Below are 15081 nucleotides of genomic sequence, written 5' to 3'. Positions count from 1 at the left end.
GGGTGTATAACCAGTGGATGGAACTTGACCTAGGCTGTCTGGTCTAAGAGAATTTGATAAAAAGATCCTTGGTAGAACAAGTCATACCTTAGGTGAGGTGGCCCTGAAAGAGAACAGTTGGGACCTGAAGCTTAATGTTATCCCTCAAACAGGGAATAGGCCATGGTCACAAGCCTGCAGTCTAAACAGGAAAGTCCCTTTTGATAATGTGTGACCACGCCTTCAGGGTAAAGAAACAAATAGCACTTCTCAGCATCCCGGATCTTTGACCCAACTTTTGTAGTTCATGAGCAGATTAGATCCTTGGCTTTCTGCATTGAAATGTTGTTTGCAAAGGGCCTGAGCCCTTGACTCTACCTCTGCAACCCAGCCCTTCATCTACACAAAAGATCAAGGAATAATCATTTTTGAAAACCCCACAAAATTTTAGACCTGATATGCAATAGTTCAACTTCCTCAATTTAAAAATGTGCTGAAAGGTGTAAGTGACTTGGCCATTGCTCACAGAGATTTTTAGTGACAGTGATAAGATGAGGTTTTCTGATTCCCAGTCCAAAGGTTCTTTCCAGGAAATGATAATGTTGGTGAGGAAAGCATAGGATCCTACCAATAACCATGTTTATTATGTTTGCAACTGTTAATGGACTCAGATTAAGAGGGGTTCAGTGTCTTTAATTCCTCCCCTCCAGCCCCCCCCCCACCCTTTGGAAGAACCAAGGGAAGGCAGGACATCATGACAGCCCAATTGAGATCTGGACATTTTGCCTGTGTTTAGAGTCTGAGGAATATGGCTCTTCATCCTCTCCTGTGCCTATCCTATTTTAGACTGGGAATCCTTGGATTCAAAAGTTTGTCATTCATAAGCTGTGTCACCATGGACAAGTCAATTAAACTCTCTGAATCTCGGTTTCTTCTTCTGTAAAATGGGAATAAAGATACTTGTAGTACTTTTATCCAATAGTTAAAAACATCTTGTAAACTGTGAAGCATACTACCAATGTGAGCTCCTATTGCCCAGAATATCCTCTCAGATCACCTCTTTCTTAAGTAGTCTAGAGGTAGCGGGATACAGTTAATGCAGAGATAATTATAGATACATCAAACATCAGTTCAGCTTTTTTCTAGTTTTCTATTGAGTGCCTTTCATGTAAGAGAGCTATGCCCAGCTAACTGAGAAGTAGTTCAGGGCAGCTAGGTGGTACAGCGAATAGAGCACCATGCCCACAGACCTGAGATCAAATCTGGCCTCGGATACTCACCAGCTGTGTGAGCCTGGGCAAGTCACTTAACCTTGTTTGCCTTAGTTTCCTAATCTGTAAAATGAGCTGGAGAAGGAAATGGCAAACTACTTCAGTATCACTGTCAAGAAAACCCCAAGTAGGGTTATAAAGACTTGGACAGGATTGAAATGACGGAACAACAATAACAGTGAAGTGAAAAAGTGCCAGGATGAGGACCCAGGTTCTTACTTTGACGGTTGCCAGTTGGCAGTGGGGCCTTGGGCCCCACTAAGTGTCCCCCCCGCCCAGACATACGTTCTCTTATCTGAAAAACCAGAATGTTCAATTCAATTCCACAAATATTTATTAAAAGCCATTTATGTGCAAGGCATTGTTCTAAGTCCTCAGGACACAGTACTGAAAAGAAAGTAATCCCTTCCCTCCAGTAATTTTCCTTCCTTCCTTCCGTCCTTCCTTCCCTCCTTCCTTTCTTTCCTCCTTCTTTCTCTCCCTCCTTCCCTCCCTCCTTCCTTCCTTCCTTCCTTCCTTCAAATGTTTTTTCATTGCCTACTATGCTAAGTTTTAGAGCTACAAAGACTTTTTTTAAATGAAAGAAAGGAAAAATAAATAAAACCAGACCTCAAGGAGCTTGTGGGAATGGAGGATACAACATGTACACAGAAAACTAAATACAAAACGTATACAAATTAGATACAAAGTAATTTCCTGGAAGAAGAAAGGGAACTTACAGCTTGAAGGACCCCTGCAGGCTTCTCTAAAGGTAGTACTTGAACTAATATTTGAAAAAAAGCTAGAGATTTTATTAGAGAGACAGGTTGAGACAGAGACAGAGAGAAGAAGGAGGGAGAGAGAGAGACAGACAGAGAGACAGAGACAGGCAGACACAGATAGACAGACAGAGACACAGGTAGACAGAGACAGAGAGAGAGACAGACAGAGACAGAGAGACAGAGAGAGGAGAGAGAGAGAGAGAGAGAGAGAGAGAGAGAGAAGGGCGGAGAGAGAGAGAGGGGAGGCGAGAGAGAGAGAGCGTGAGAGCGACACTTTAGTAGTGACTTCGAAACTCATAGTTAAGCCTAGGGCTATTGGTCCATAGGTTCCCTTTCTCCTTTCTTCATTACAGGGTCCACTCCTTTATAGCAAACACTCAGTCAGAATGGAATAAAAATCAGCTTATCTTTATCTGGAGACAAAACCCATTATAAAAGCACATGCAGCAAATAAAGTTTAAAGAGAGCAGGAAGCTCCCAAGGGCAAATGAAGCCATTTACCAAGCAGTGATTGAAGGAGCGGAGGGGGAAGAAGTAAAGAAGGGATAAATTTACCCAGTGGTGGTGACACTCAAGGCCTCTTTGTAAATCTGTCTAGACAGGTCAGTGGGCTAGGCAAAGCTTCAGTTGCTCATTATTTTATTCAGTTTAGGGTAACAGCACCATTCACTCTCAATTGCCTTGCCTAGCCTTGCTATGTGCCTATACTTCCTTGGCTCCTCTCTACAGGATTCAGAAGTTCCCAAATTTAGGCCAGTTTTGTTAGGGCCTTTCATTATCCTTCAGTGCATCCTTCCAGTTTTAGGAAAACCAAACCAAACACTTCACTTCCTATCAGCCCCCTTGCCAATATGAAAGCACTGCAAGATGGAGGTGAGGACATTCCAGGCATAGTAGAATGTCACCTCTGCAAAGGTACAGAAATGACACGTTCTGGTCTTGTTCAGGAATCACAAGCAGGCTAACAATGAGAAAAATGTGCTATTAACCTGGGAAGACAGGCCAGAGCCAGACTGTAGGTCTTTAAAAAATAAAACAGAGGAGTTTGCTATATACTTGAAGAAAGAAAGTCATTGGTGCTCCTTGAGCAGGGGACTTTACAGAATGTTGGCTTAAGGAGTGACATAGGGTTAAGGAACATCAGTTTGGTAGTTGTGTGGAGATAGATTGGTGAGGAGAGGTATTGGAATTAGGGAGATGAGTTAGGAGGCTACTGAAAGAATGCTGGCAAAGGATAATGGAAGGCCTGAAGGAGGGTGGTATGGGAGTGGAGAGAAAGGGACAGATGTGACAAATACTGAGAATCAACATATACACAGGATCTCTGCTTTTCCCAATGTAGTAATAGCCAATCTGTAATTTAGTAGATAAATACCACGTAGTTACTGAGGCACATAAAGGTGAAGTGACTTCCTGCAGGTCTCTCTGCTTCTACACATCAGAGGTGAGACTTTAAGCCTTCCTATCTTGAAGCCTAAAATTCTATAGACTCCACCACATTGATTCTATAAATGCAGAGTACATGCAGAGTGATGCAGAGCAAATTCAAGAATAAGAAAGAACTAAAAGCCAGAGGGATCTGGATAGTGTGAATGTAGGAGGGAGCACCTGAGCAGCACTTTGAAGAAAGCTAGAAATTCTACAATACAGAGGTGAGGATGAAGTACATTCTAGTCATGGGGAGGACCTTCAGGATCTCTTCCAGGTCTGTAATTCTAGGTCCAAACTATGGGTATTTATGTGTGATTTATTCCCTGTCCAGCCTCTTCTTCTTTGGTTCCCCAAGAAATCTAAATCCTTTCCCTTAAGCACAAAGTCCAACCTTCATGAAGCCTTACTTAACAATTCTGACCCACCTTGACCTGTCCCCTTCTTCTGTATTCCCATATTCTTTACTGTCTGCACCATTCTCTTTGCCACTTTATCAATTAGGTACTATTTAATTTTTTTATTTTTATTTTGGAGGAGAGAGGGCTAGGCAATTGGGGTTAAGTGACTTGCCCAAGGTCATACAGCTAGTATGCGCCAAGTGTTTGAGGCAGGATTTGAACTTAGGTCCTCCTGACTCCAGGGCTGGTGCTCTATTCACTGCACCACCTACCTGCCCCTAGATATTATTTTATTATAATTTTTAAATGTTATGTATGTGTATGTGGAGGAAGGAATAAGAAGCCAAAGAAATGTAAACTAAACAAAAGCCTTGAACATTTTCTTTAAGAAAAGAATTGGTAGGTGTTAGATATGGCACAGATGATATAACATCATGCAACTGAAATAGATTATGTTTTAATAAGTAGAAAAAGACATTATTTCTGTGGCAGTTATCTCTGAATCAGCTGAGTATTGTTAGACCACTGACTTCTAAGGGCAAAGATCTGAATTAATAAGAAGAAAAAATAAAGGAAAATAATGAGAGAAAGACATGTTATACAATTGAAATAATCTAATTCTCAAATATTTAAATGACTAATTAGCAAAGCAAAATAGAAAGCAGACAAGAGAAATTATGCCAACACTGAGTATGACGACTTTATGCAGTGGACTATTGAAAATCTGTTGCCACAACCAAAAGACCAAAGGAGCCCCAAAACTCCTTAGTCAGCAAATACTTGATACATTGTCAAGCAGAGAAGGGTAGCAGCCAAAAGCAGCCTTGGCTTAACACATGAACTTGTTTGTAAATATTACAAAGAAGGATGTTGGCCAATTATGAGACAAATCGTCTTGGAAAGCAGTGGAGGATAAAACAGTTTAAAGAAAGCTCGGCAAGAGATCTAAGTAAGCAATAATCCCAAGGCATTTGAGGACAAAAAGGGAGGACAAAAAAGAGATGGAAAAGATCTCTAAAGAATAAAATAATTAATTCTTTTTACCATCAAGTACAGTAGAACTATCACACTTGGTTACTAACGTCATAGTCCTTGATTTGCTTATGAAGGAGATGGAAATTGGTATGTAGTGGGGGAACTGACCAGTGAGGAACCCATCCTTAGAGCATGTACAACAGTCCCTGCCTGTTTCCAATCCATATGAGATTTGGCAAGCCGGTTTCTGGGCATGTAAAATGGAGGGCCCTTCTTCTCATTTCAGAACTCATAGTAATCCTCTGACTGTATAAGTTCTGTAATGACAAAAAGCCTTACTGCTGAGCTAAAATTGAATGTGAATTCTATAGCAGATAAGGTCAGACAGCTTTTGAGGAGGAAGAACTAATTAATGTAAGTCTCTAGGTGAGGGGAGGGACAGCAAGCTTTTGCTGCCTGTCTCTACCAGATTCCATGTGTCCATGAACACATGGCACTTAGGTGCTTTCTTTGTTTCTTCTTTCCAAATCTTAGGTGAATAAGTGTCTTAATATGGAAGCACCAGGTGATTGGTAAGACCAGAAGATCCATCAAAATCATCAGAAATATGATTGACAGCTGGAGTCCCATAGTAATAGCCATGTCAAGTGAGAATATAGTATAGTACACCTTCTTAACCCAGTTCAGCAAGGAGGTATCCCAGATGAGGAAGGAAGAGCTTTATCTATTCACTACACCTTACCCAGAAGTAAACTTGGTATGATGGAAACTTTGAAAAGGGAGAGAAAGATAGACAGGACCAATTTGAATACTTTACACACACACACACACACACACACACACACACACACACACACACACATACACACATACATAATCCTTCCCTCTCCCCTCACACATATCAATTTGGGGAGGAATATTTTGTATAAACTATTTTAAGTTTTCTTTTCAGAGGGAACAAGTGGGTGTACAGAAGTTAGAGTGTACCTCCATTTCTACTGGCTACTGTTTAGTCTTCGCTATACTTTTAAAATAAATATCCATTTTTCAAAAGTTAATTTATATTAATTGGTTAATTGATACTGGGGAGATACTAATGAATTAAATGATATTGGGATATTGGGGGTTCATGTCACAAGCCCTCAGAATTACCTGTAGAATCTGAGGGGAGTAGTTACACACTCTCTGGGAACTAAATATTTGAATCCAATGTGAGTTGATAAGATTATCCCAGAGGCAGTGCCATAGTTTGAAAATAAAAGAACAGAGATTGGAAAAATCACCGTATTGTGCCTAATGTATATAGGGGAGGTCTATGCTGGGGGAGACAATTGTGAAGATGCTCAAGGTTCAACATGGAAAGCATCTATAGTAGGAGAAGAAATCTTGGACATACTAATACCAAATGCTAATACTAATACTAAAAAGGCAGCCATTACCAAGTAATATGCGTATTCTGTTATTTACACAAAATTTTATGAATCATCTACATAAGAACCAAAACTATTGCTGCTCACGAGGTTATTATTGCAGTAGCAAACCCAGTAGGTTTTTGCAAGTGAAACTCAACAATATTTCCCATCTTTGCCATTTCATAAATGAATGAAAGATGCAAAGACTGAAAGAATCAGTTGTGCTTATTCTTTATTGATTATTTTTAAAAGCATTTGATTCAGTAGAGCAGAAACATGCATTAATAATGCTATTCCAGCAAAATGTCTTCACTCCACATATAAATATCAGTCAAGATTCCCTGGAAGACATAACAACCAAAATAGCCTCGTTAACAATCTCCTGATCGTAGACATCAGGTGAGGCACAAAATAGGGATCTATATGCTCACTAAAGATGTCCACCACTGTGATGGAGGAGATTCAATGCAAGTCCAAGTTTGAGAAGGAGCCTCAGCAGATGGTGAGGTCCTCCAGATGCTGTTTGAGGGTGGCATGTTTCTAGCTACCTCAAACTTCAGAGGCTCCAGGAATGTATCTATAACCACTTCAAAGAATTTAGCCTAGTTATCTACACAGGAAGGACCTAGTGGGTGAAGAATGTCTGTTTGACATTGAAGAATGTCTGTTACCCATATTATGACATGCATCTCAGTGGACAACCTATAGAATCCATTCACCAGCTTGTATGTATGGGACAAATAGTACAGACGGACAATGAGTTGGGCTTGAAGTTAAACAGAAAAGCAGGCCAGATTACCTTTAGGGAAAATACAAAGTTCCTATGATGGTTTCCCAAGCTTCCTCTGGAAACAAAGGCTCATCTTTTTGAAACCAGCATTTTAGTGAGGCATGGAATATAACAGTCTCCAAAGAAGTAAAAATAAATAGCATATGAGTGAGCGGAGCAGAGCCAGGAGAACATTATACACAACCACAGATATATGGATTCTGTGAGGACTAACCCTGACAGACTTCACTCTTCTCAGCAACACAAGGTACAAAGACAACTCCAAAGGACTCACGATGGAGAATGCTATCTACATCCAGAGAAAGAACTATGAAGTATGAATGCAGATTGAGGCACACTTCATGCTAACCTTTCCCCTCCTCCTTTTTTTTCTTTTTCTGTCTTTTGTTTTTGTTTGTGGGTTGGTTGTTTTTTTTCTTTTTGGTCCTGTTTCTTCTTTAGCATGATTCATTTCATTGATCACAGTTCTTCTCCATAACTTGACTAGTGTGTAAATTAATTCAATGCGAAGTTATACGTGGAAGCTATATGGGATTCCATGCCGTCTTGGGGAGGGAGGGGGGAGGGAGGGAAGAAAATCTGGAACTCAAAATTACATAGAATCGAATGTTGTAAACTAAAAATAAAAAAAGAAAAAAAAACAAACAAAAAAAGTAAATAGCATACCTATAACCAAGGAAGAATATTGAATAAGTATAGAAGTAAAAGATTGCATCAAGGAAATTTATGTTAAATGGAGAAAGTGTATACTTATTTATTACCTTGTGACCTTGGGCAAGTGGCTTATCTTCTCTATGTCTCACTTTCCTTAATTGAAAATAAACTAGATAGCCTCTGAGGTTTCTTCTAGCTCTAAATCTATGATCCAATGTTCATATATTTGTGTGTCAGAGTGAGAGCTGAAAGGAGGGAGAGAATGAAAGAGAGAGAGAGAGAGAGAGAGAGAGAGAGAGAGAGAGAGAGAGAGAGAGAGAGAGAGGTTGAAAAAGAGACAGAGATGGAGGGAGAGAGATGAGGTGAGCAGGCCTTGCATGATGCCCAGCAGATCACCCTGGGATTGTTTCCCTCATCTTTGAGCTGCAAGAAACAAGAAACAACTGAATCTTGTAGAAGCTTATTGTATGACATACTTGTTGGAAATTTTAAGTATTTAGGAATAAAAGGAGACTAGTTTAATATTGACTGAATTAGTGAAAATAAGCAGAATGGGTGAAGGGAAGAAGCTATTTGAAGCTCAGAACACCAGTGCACCTTGGTGACACACTGTATTTGGTTCCCCTTTTGTCGTCGTGGAGAGGCAGCATGGCTTTGTTGATAGAGAGCCATCTTCAAAGCTAGTAAGGCCTGGATTTAGGTCGTGCCTCTGATACTTACTACATGTATGACATCTTACTAAGTCTTTAAGTTGCAGAGGAGGTGCTGACTTGCATTAGTAGAGATAATTTCCTCGTCTGAGAGTTTCCTATACTAATGAAATCACAGGTTTAGTCCCTATCCCTATCCTTTATAATCATCAACAAAGGTGAATAGCAATGTTTTCATATACATATGGGATGAGAACTTTTCAGAAGCCAAACATAACTTTAACCAATATGGTGAAAGTGATGATGAGAATTATGGTTAGATCCAGCCTAGAACTGCCAACAGAATTACACCATCTGAACTTAATCCTAATCCCACTTCATCTGAAAAATGCGCCTAGCTATGGGCATCATACATATGACACATATTTGGACACCAATCTATTTACATACATCCTATTCCTCCTCAAAATGTTGATTATGGCTACCTCGGGGGGGGGGGCAAGAGGGATTTAAAGTTGAAAAAACAGCAAAGTTATTGTAAAAAACAACAATGAAAGCCTTTTATTGAGTTGAAACAAGGGGAGTTAGATTTAAAATATATATATGTATATATATATATATATATATATATATATATATTCAAGTCAATCAAAGTGCCCCACTTTTTAAAAAAAAACCTAATTTTGATATTTTCATATTTTTCCCAAATTTATTATTAGCTATGTATAAAGGTTGTAGGATTTTGAGATAAAATGGACCTTAAAGATTATATTGTCCGTCCCCTAATTTTAGAGATGCAAAAAGAAAGGCCCAGAGAAGTCAACTGAATTGGTCCAAGACTTGGGGACAGAAAGATTTGGGTTTGAATTAAACTTGAGACATTTACTATCAGTTTGACCCAGGGCAAGTCATTAACCCTCTCTGGGCCTCACTTTCTTCATCTGTAAAATACTGATGTTAAACTCTAATGCTACAAGATCTGTTCCAACTCTAACTTTTATGATCCTATGAATGTCATAGAGATTTTAGGAGCAATATTTGAACCTCTACCCTCTGACTAAAAATCAGTTAGGAAACTCCACATTCATTATACCACCCCTTTGTATTTCCAAAAAGAATCAACTTGCCTTTAAATTCAGTGTAATTGAAACACAATATATATTTAATTGAATTTTAAATTTTAAATCAAAATTTTCTTTGAATGTTTTCAGGCCAATCTACAAACTTCCTTTGGGTTGGAACATGTATCCAGACATAAGAAACTGGCATAAGAGAGCAAATATTTGTTATGAGTAGCTCAAGAATCTTCATTTTTTAAAGAGAATATTATGGCGGCACAGAAAAGTTAGTTTATTCACTTTGTTTCTTGCACACTTTAGCCTCCATCAGGAAAGCTAGGTATGACAATTTATGGATGTTACAGAACATTCTACCTTCCTGTCAAATTCAGTACCATTAACATACAAACAATATCATGGAAAGTTTGTGGGAATGACTGATTCTCCCCCAGAAACATGACTTTCTGGTTAGCTTTATATTCCTCTATCTCTGGATATATAGCCATTCACATTCCCAGAACTCTTTGGTGGTTCTGCAAATTACACTTTGGTTTATTACACACTCATTTAGCTGTAAATTTTGGTGTATTTTAAAACACATGCTTAATTATTTGGTTGACAAGTTGAGAAATAGCAGATTCTTAGAAATCCATTCATTCATTCAACAAACATTTATTAAGTACCTACTCTGTGCAGAGGAGTGTCCTGAATACTTAGGGAGCGAAAATTTTTATATAAGACATGGGCCCTACCCTCATGTAGCTTACTATCTGCCATCAAGGTCAATCAAACAACTAATAAAAATTAAAAAGTTCCTACTATGGCACCAAGCATTGTGTGATAGGCACTGGAAATACAAGTACAGTCCTGGCCCTCCAGGTGCTAACATTCTATAAGAATAAGACACAGATAATTACAGTACATAAAATTACATGATAATGTGTGGCAATAAAATATGAAAGAACATGTTATTTGATGGCCCAAGGGGTTGAACTTCCCTCACCTGTGGGATTAGGGGAGGATTCATGGCATGTAAATTGGGTTTTAAAAGACAAATAGAATTAAACAAGGATACAGAGGGAAGTAAGGAGAACATTCCGTGTATGAGAAACTACTAGTGACACAAAGGTGAAAGTATATGGCAAGCTCAAAAGACATAGAATAATCCAGTCTGGGTACAACATAAAGCACATGGCAGTTAGAGATGTGAGATATAAGACTAGAAAAATTGCGTGGAGTTGGATTGTGGAGGCATTTAAATTCCAGGGTAAGACGTCAAACTCTTAGCACAGAACCTGGGACCCAGTAAGCACTTAGCACATGTTTATGAACTGAACTGAACTAACAGGACAGAGTCATGTTTGCTTTGGCATTTTTCCTAGAATGTGGAACAGAAGAAAGAATTAATAACATATATTTTTAAATGAGTGAACCAGGAATCTAATGGGAAAAAAATTCTAAGTCTCTTCTCAGAGTAGTTCCAAACTGTTTGGAATTCCTGCTATTTACTCTGTATCTACCCTGTAATATTCACTATGTTCAATACTCCTCAATGTTATTGGTCTATTCAAAGCGTCAAAAGCTATAGACAGACAGACAGATGGACAGATAGATAGACAGATAGATAGATACATAGATACATAGATAGCTAGGTAGGTAGATGGATGGATAGATAGATGGATAGATAGTTGGATGGATAGATGGATGGATGGATGGATGGATGGATGGATGGATGGATGGATAGGTGGATGAATGGATAGATAGAAAGATAGATAGATAGATAGATAGATAGACAGATAGGTAATGGCTATCCAGATGAATAGACAGATTGATTGATAGCAGATAGAAAGTATAAAGATATATATATATATATATATATATATATATATATATATATATATAAATGTAGATTGAAAAAGTCTTCAATATTTTTGACTGAAGGTTGAGAGTTATAATATTTATATTGATTGAACATGCAAAGCAGTATGGCAGACCTAGGGTCAGGAAAACTTTGGTTCAAACCCCTTTTGACAGTGATGGTTATGTGTCCCCAGGCAAATCATTCAACTTCTCTGAGTTGAGAGAACTCAGTTAATTTGATCTTCCTTGGTGGAGGAAGCTCCCAAACCAGAGGAAGTCCATGTCTATGATGTTTTAATCAAATATATCCCACTTGATTTTCACTTTTTCATTACTCTGTCACCTTCATTGAGGAACTAGAAGGAGGACATATAGGACTAAGAGGTATTTTTAATCTTTTCTTTGTTTCATGGTTTGCCAAGGTATAATAATAATTATTATAATATTTATATTAACAAAGTGATGCATATCTACCTATCACTCATTCTGTCATCTTATTTGATCCTCTCAACAGCATTGTGAGGCAGGTGCTATTATTAAGTCCATTCTTTAGATGAGGAAACTATGGGAGGAAAGAAATAAACGTTTAAGTGCCTACTATGCGCCAGGCACTGTGGTAAGGGCTTCACAAATATTATTTCACTTGGTCCTCACAACAACTCTGAGAGGCAGTTACTATTATTATCCCCATGATACATTTGAGGAAACTGAGGCAGACAGAGTTTCAGTGACTTGGCCAAGGTTACACCACTATTAAATGTCTGAGGCAGGTTTTGAACTGAGGCTTTCCTACCTCTATGCTTGGCACTCTGTCCATATCACTACCTTTCTTTTTCAAAAAATTATTTTATTCTGAACTTAAGAAATATAACAAGCATTTCTATAACATACTAGAATAGGAAAAAAAAGATGATTGCACATGACATGAAACTGCAAATCTATTATGTATAACTTGCTATTTCTGACCCTTTTTGTGGATATATGAGCTCTGGTCCCTTGCATGCGCGATCTGGCAGTTCTTTATTGGTCCCTCAGTACTGGTGACTTGGTACGTGTGTGCATGATGGGGAAATTATAGAGAAGATGATTGGCCACAGAATCATGATGGTCCTGCCTCCTTAGTAGGAGATGAGAAACATAGAAGGAATCTCCTCAATACTCTTTTGCACATAATTTGCACACTCAGCCAGCTCTTCGTTGGACTTCTAGGGGAAGGGAACTTCTCTACCTTACTCCATCAAAGGTCATGTTGGCTGCAAGCACATGGCGACAACACAGGCTTTCCTTGGTGAGCCTAAGCTTGAACCTTAAGTCTCCGATTTCCTCTTCTGCTTTGTGTCTTATTTCCTGAGGTCAGGCCATTGAACAATAATCCTAAGAGATGGTCTTTCCAGCCATAGTGGCTATACTATGAATTCAAGAGTTCCTACATTTCTGAATCAGTGATTACTTCACTGTGCATGAGCTTTCCTGTAACTATGCTGCTTCTTGGGTAGCTAGGTGGTTTAGCGGATAGATCACTGGATTTGTGGGATCAGGAAAACTGGAGTTCAAATCCTGCCTTACTTCTTAGCTGGGTGACCCTGAGCACATTATTTAATCGTTTTCAGCTTCAGTTTCCTGACCAATGTGGATGATAATAGAATTTACAGCCAGGGAGGTACTAGAAACGGTTCACCAGTGAGGAATGTCAAGTTTTCAGGGTAAGTATATCTTGGAAGTCAGCAAACACAAGACAGGGCTTGATTTGTTGTTGTTTGCCTAGATTTAAGAAAATGATTGAAGAAATGTTAATAATGCAGATTAAACTTAAAAATGTTTTTTTTGTATACATTTTTGGGAGAAACAATTGTTAAACTTACCATCACACCCTTGTCTATATCCCAGAGTTGTTATAAGGATTAAGTTAGTTAATATATGTAAAGTGCTTTGTAAACCTTAAGGTGCTATATAAATACTCATGGTGCAATGGATAGAGGACCAGGCCAGGCATCAGGATGACTCATCTCTCTGAGTTCAAATCCAGCTTCCAACAATTACTAGCTGCGTGACCCTGGGCAAGCCACTTAACCCTCTTTGCCTCAGTTTCCTCATTTGTAAAATGAGCTGGAGAAGGAAATGGCAAACTGCCTGAGTATCTTTGCCAAGAAAACCCCGAATGAGGTCACAAAGAGTTAGACATTACTGAACAACAATTTTTTATACCTATTTCTGTTCTTGGAGAAGAAGATAACCACTGACTGATACCATCCTGAACCTGAAAAGACTAAAAAGCCATACCCGGAAAACCAGGGTAACTGTACCTTATGATTTGCTGAAACAGTAAAGGTCTGAAGTGAATGAGACAGTCCACAAAACTGTCCTTCCCTCCAAAGAGAGTATCATGAGTTCAATATGGTTACTATTTTATTTTATATTTAAAGCATTTGTTAGCATTCAATTGTGAGTTTTTGTGTTTTAGGTGATATTTTCAAAATGGTAAAAGAAATAAATACCTGGTATATATTTGTAATGTATTGTGACCATAGAGTCTAAAAGAGACCTTGTTAACACATTTTAGAGTCCCTAGACATATTTGTTTTCAAGATTTCTCCCAGAATAATAAAGTGAGGGGGGTAGCATGAGCCAGAGAAAGAAAGAGAAAAGTCCAATTCCCCTTTTAAGGGTCTGGCTGCCCACAGGAGGGATCTAAGCTACACGTGAATCTAGAGCAGAAGTCCTTTGTGCAGGTGGCCTATTGGGCCACAGATCACACAGGGTTTTTGAGATGTTGGGCCCTCTCTATCCGGGCCAGAGGCTTACTGATCAAGACATTTTCTACCTGTGCTTTGATTTGCCATTTCTGCTTTGATAGCTCCTTCTGCTCCTGAGCTGGCTTAACTTTCTTTCCACTGACAATGCAGTAGCATTCATTCAATCTCTTCACATTCAACTGCCAGTCAAAAAGGAAAAAAAAATCTATTATTGGTAAACTGTCTGCTAGGAGAAAGCTTGATTCTTTTATCAGTATTTCTTCTGTTTCATAATGATTTAGGGGGTTGCTAATAGTAATTGTCTCAATCATTTTGAATTTAAAGTTGTAAACTTATCTATCATAAAGATACAGAAGTAATTAAAAGGGACAAGGAGACATTCAGATTATTTAAATTGTATTAGGGCCTTTTTCATGGGTAATAGAATGCATAGTTTGTTTTGTAGTTTATTTTGTTCCCTTCTTACAACATTTGTTCAAATAAAGAAAATGGATATTGTTGTGGTACAGGCATACACTTGAATTTGACTTGTCATTAATTGGCTGTGTCTTTTGTGGCTTGAAAAATAGTTACTGGTGAGAATCATGCTGTTGCATGCCATTTAAGGCTTGTCCTGTAGTGTGCTTGACAGAAATCCCAACTAATACATGGATAGTCATATAGATTGGTATCAGTTCCCATCAGGTCACTACAGGACTTTTCTGATGGGGCAGATGCTGAGAAGAGCTATTTCCCAGGAGGCATCCCTGGAGACCAGAACACACCAGAACCAGTAGAGCTGAAGTTCTTATGGAATCTAAGTCCTAAACGTAGCTGTCAAACCTCTCCTTTATGATACCAATTTGGTATGCTTTGATCTGTTCTCTCTCTCAGAACTATGGAAATTACAGAGCATTTAAGACTAGTTGGAGGAACTTGGGGTATTTATCTATGTCTTCCCATGAATGACTGATAACAATTCCATTAAATTTAGGAAAGTCACAGCCAGCACAGGAAACTTAACATGCTATAATATATTAATGTTAAAACAAAGAGTACAATAAGGGCATGTACCAGTCTGTAGCATAGTCACCTAGCTTCCCTTTGTCC

The sequence above is a fragment of the Trichosurus vulpecula genome, chromosome 5 (assembly GCF_011100635.1).
Source record: "Trichosurus vulpecula isolate mTriVul1 chromosome 5, mTriVul1.pri, whole genome shotgun sequence".
Lineage (NCBI taxonomy): Eukaryota > Metazoa > Chordata > Mammalia > Diprotodontia > Phalangeridae > Trichosurus > Trichosurus vulpecula.
Note: the sequence above shows the minus strand (reverse complement) of the source record.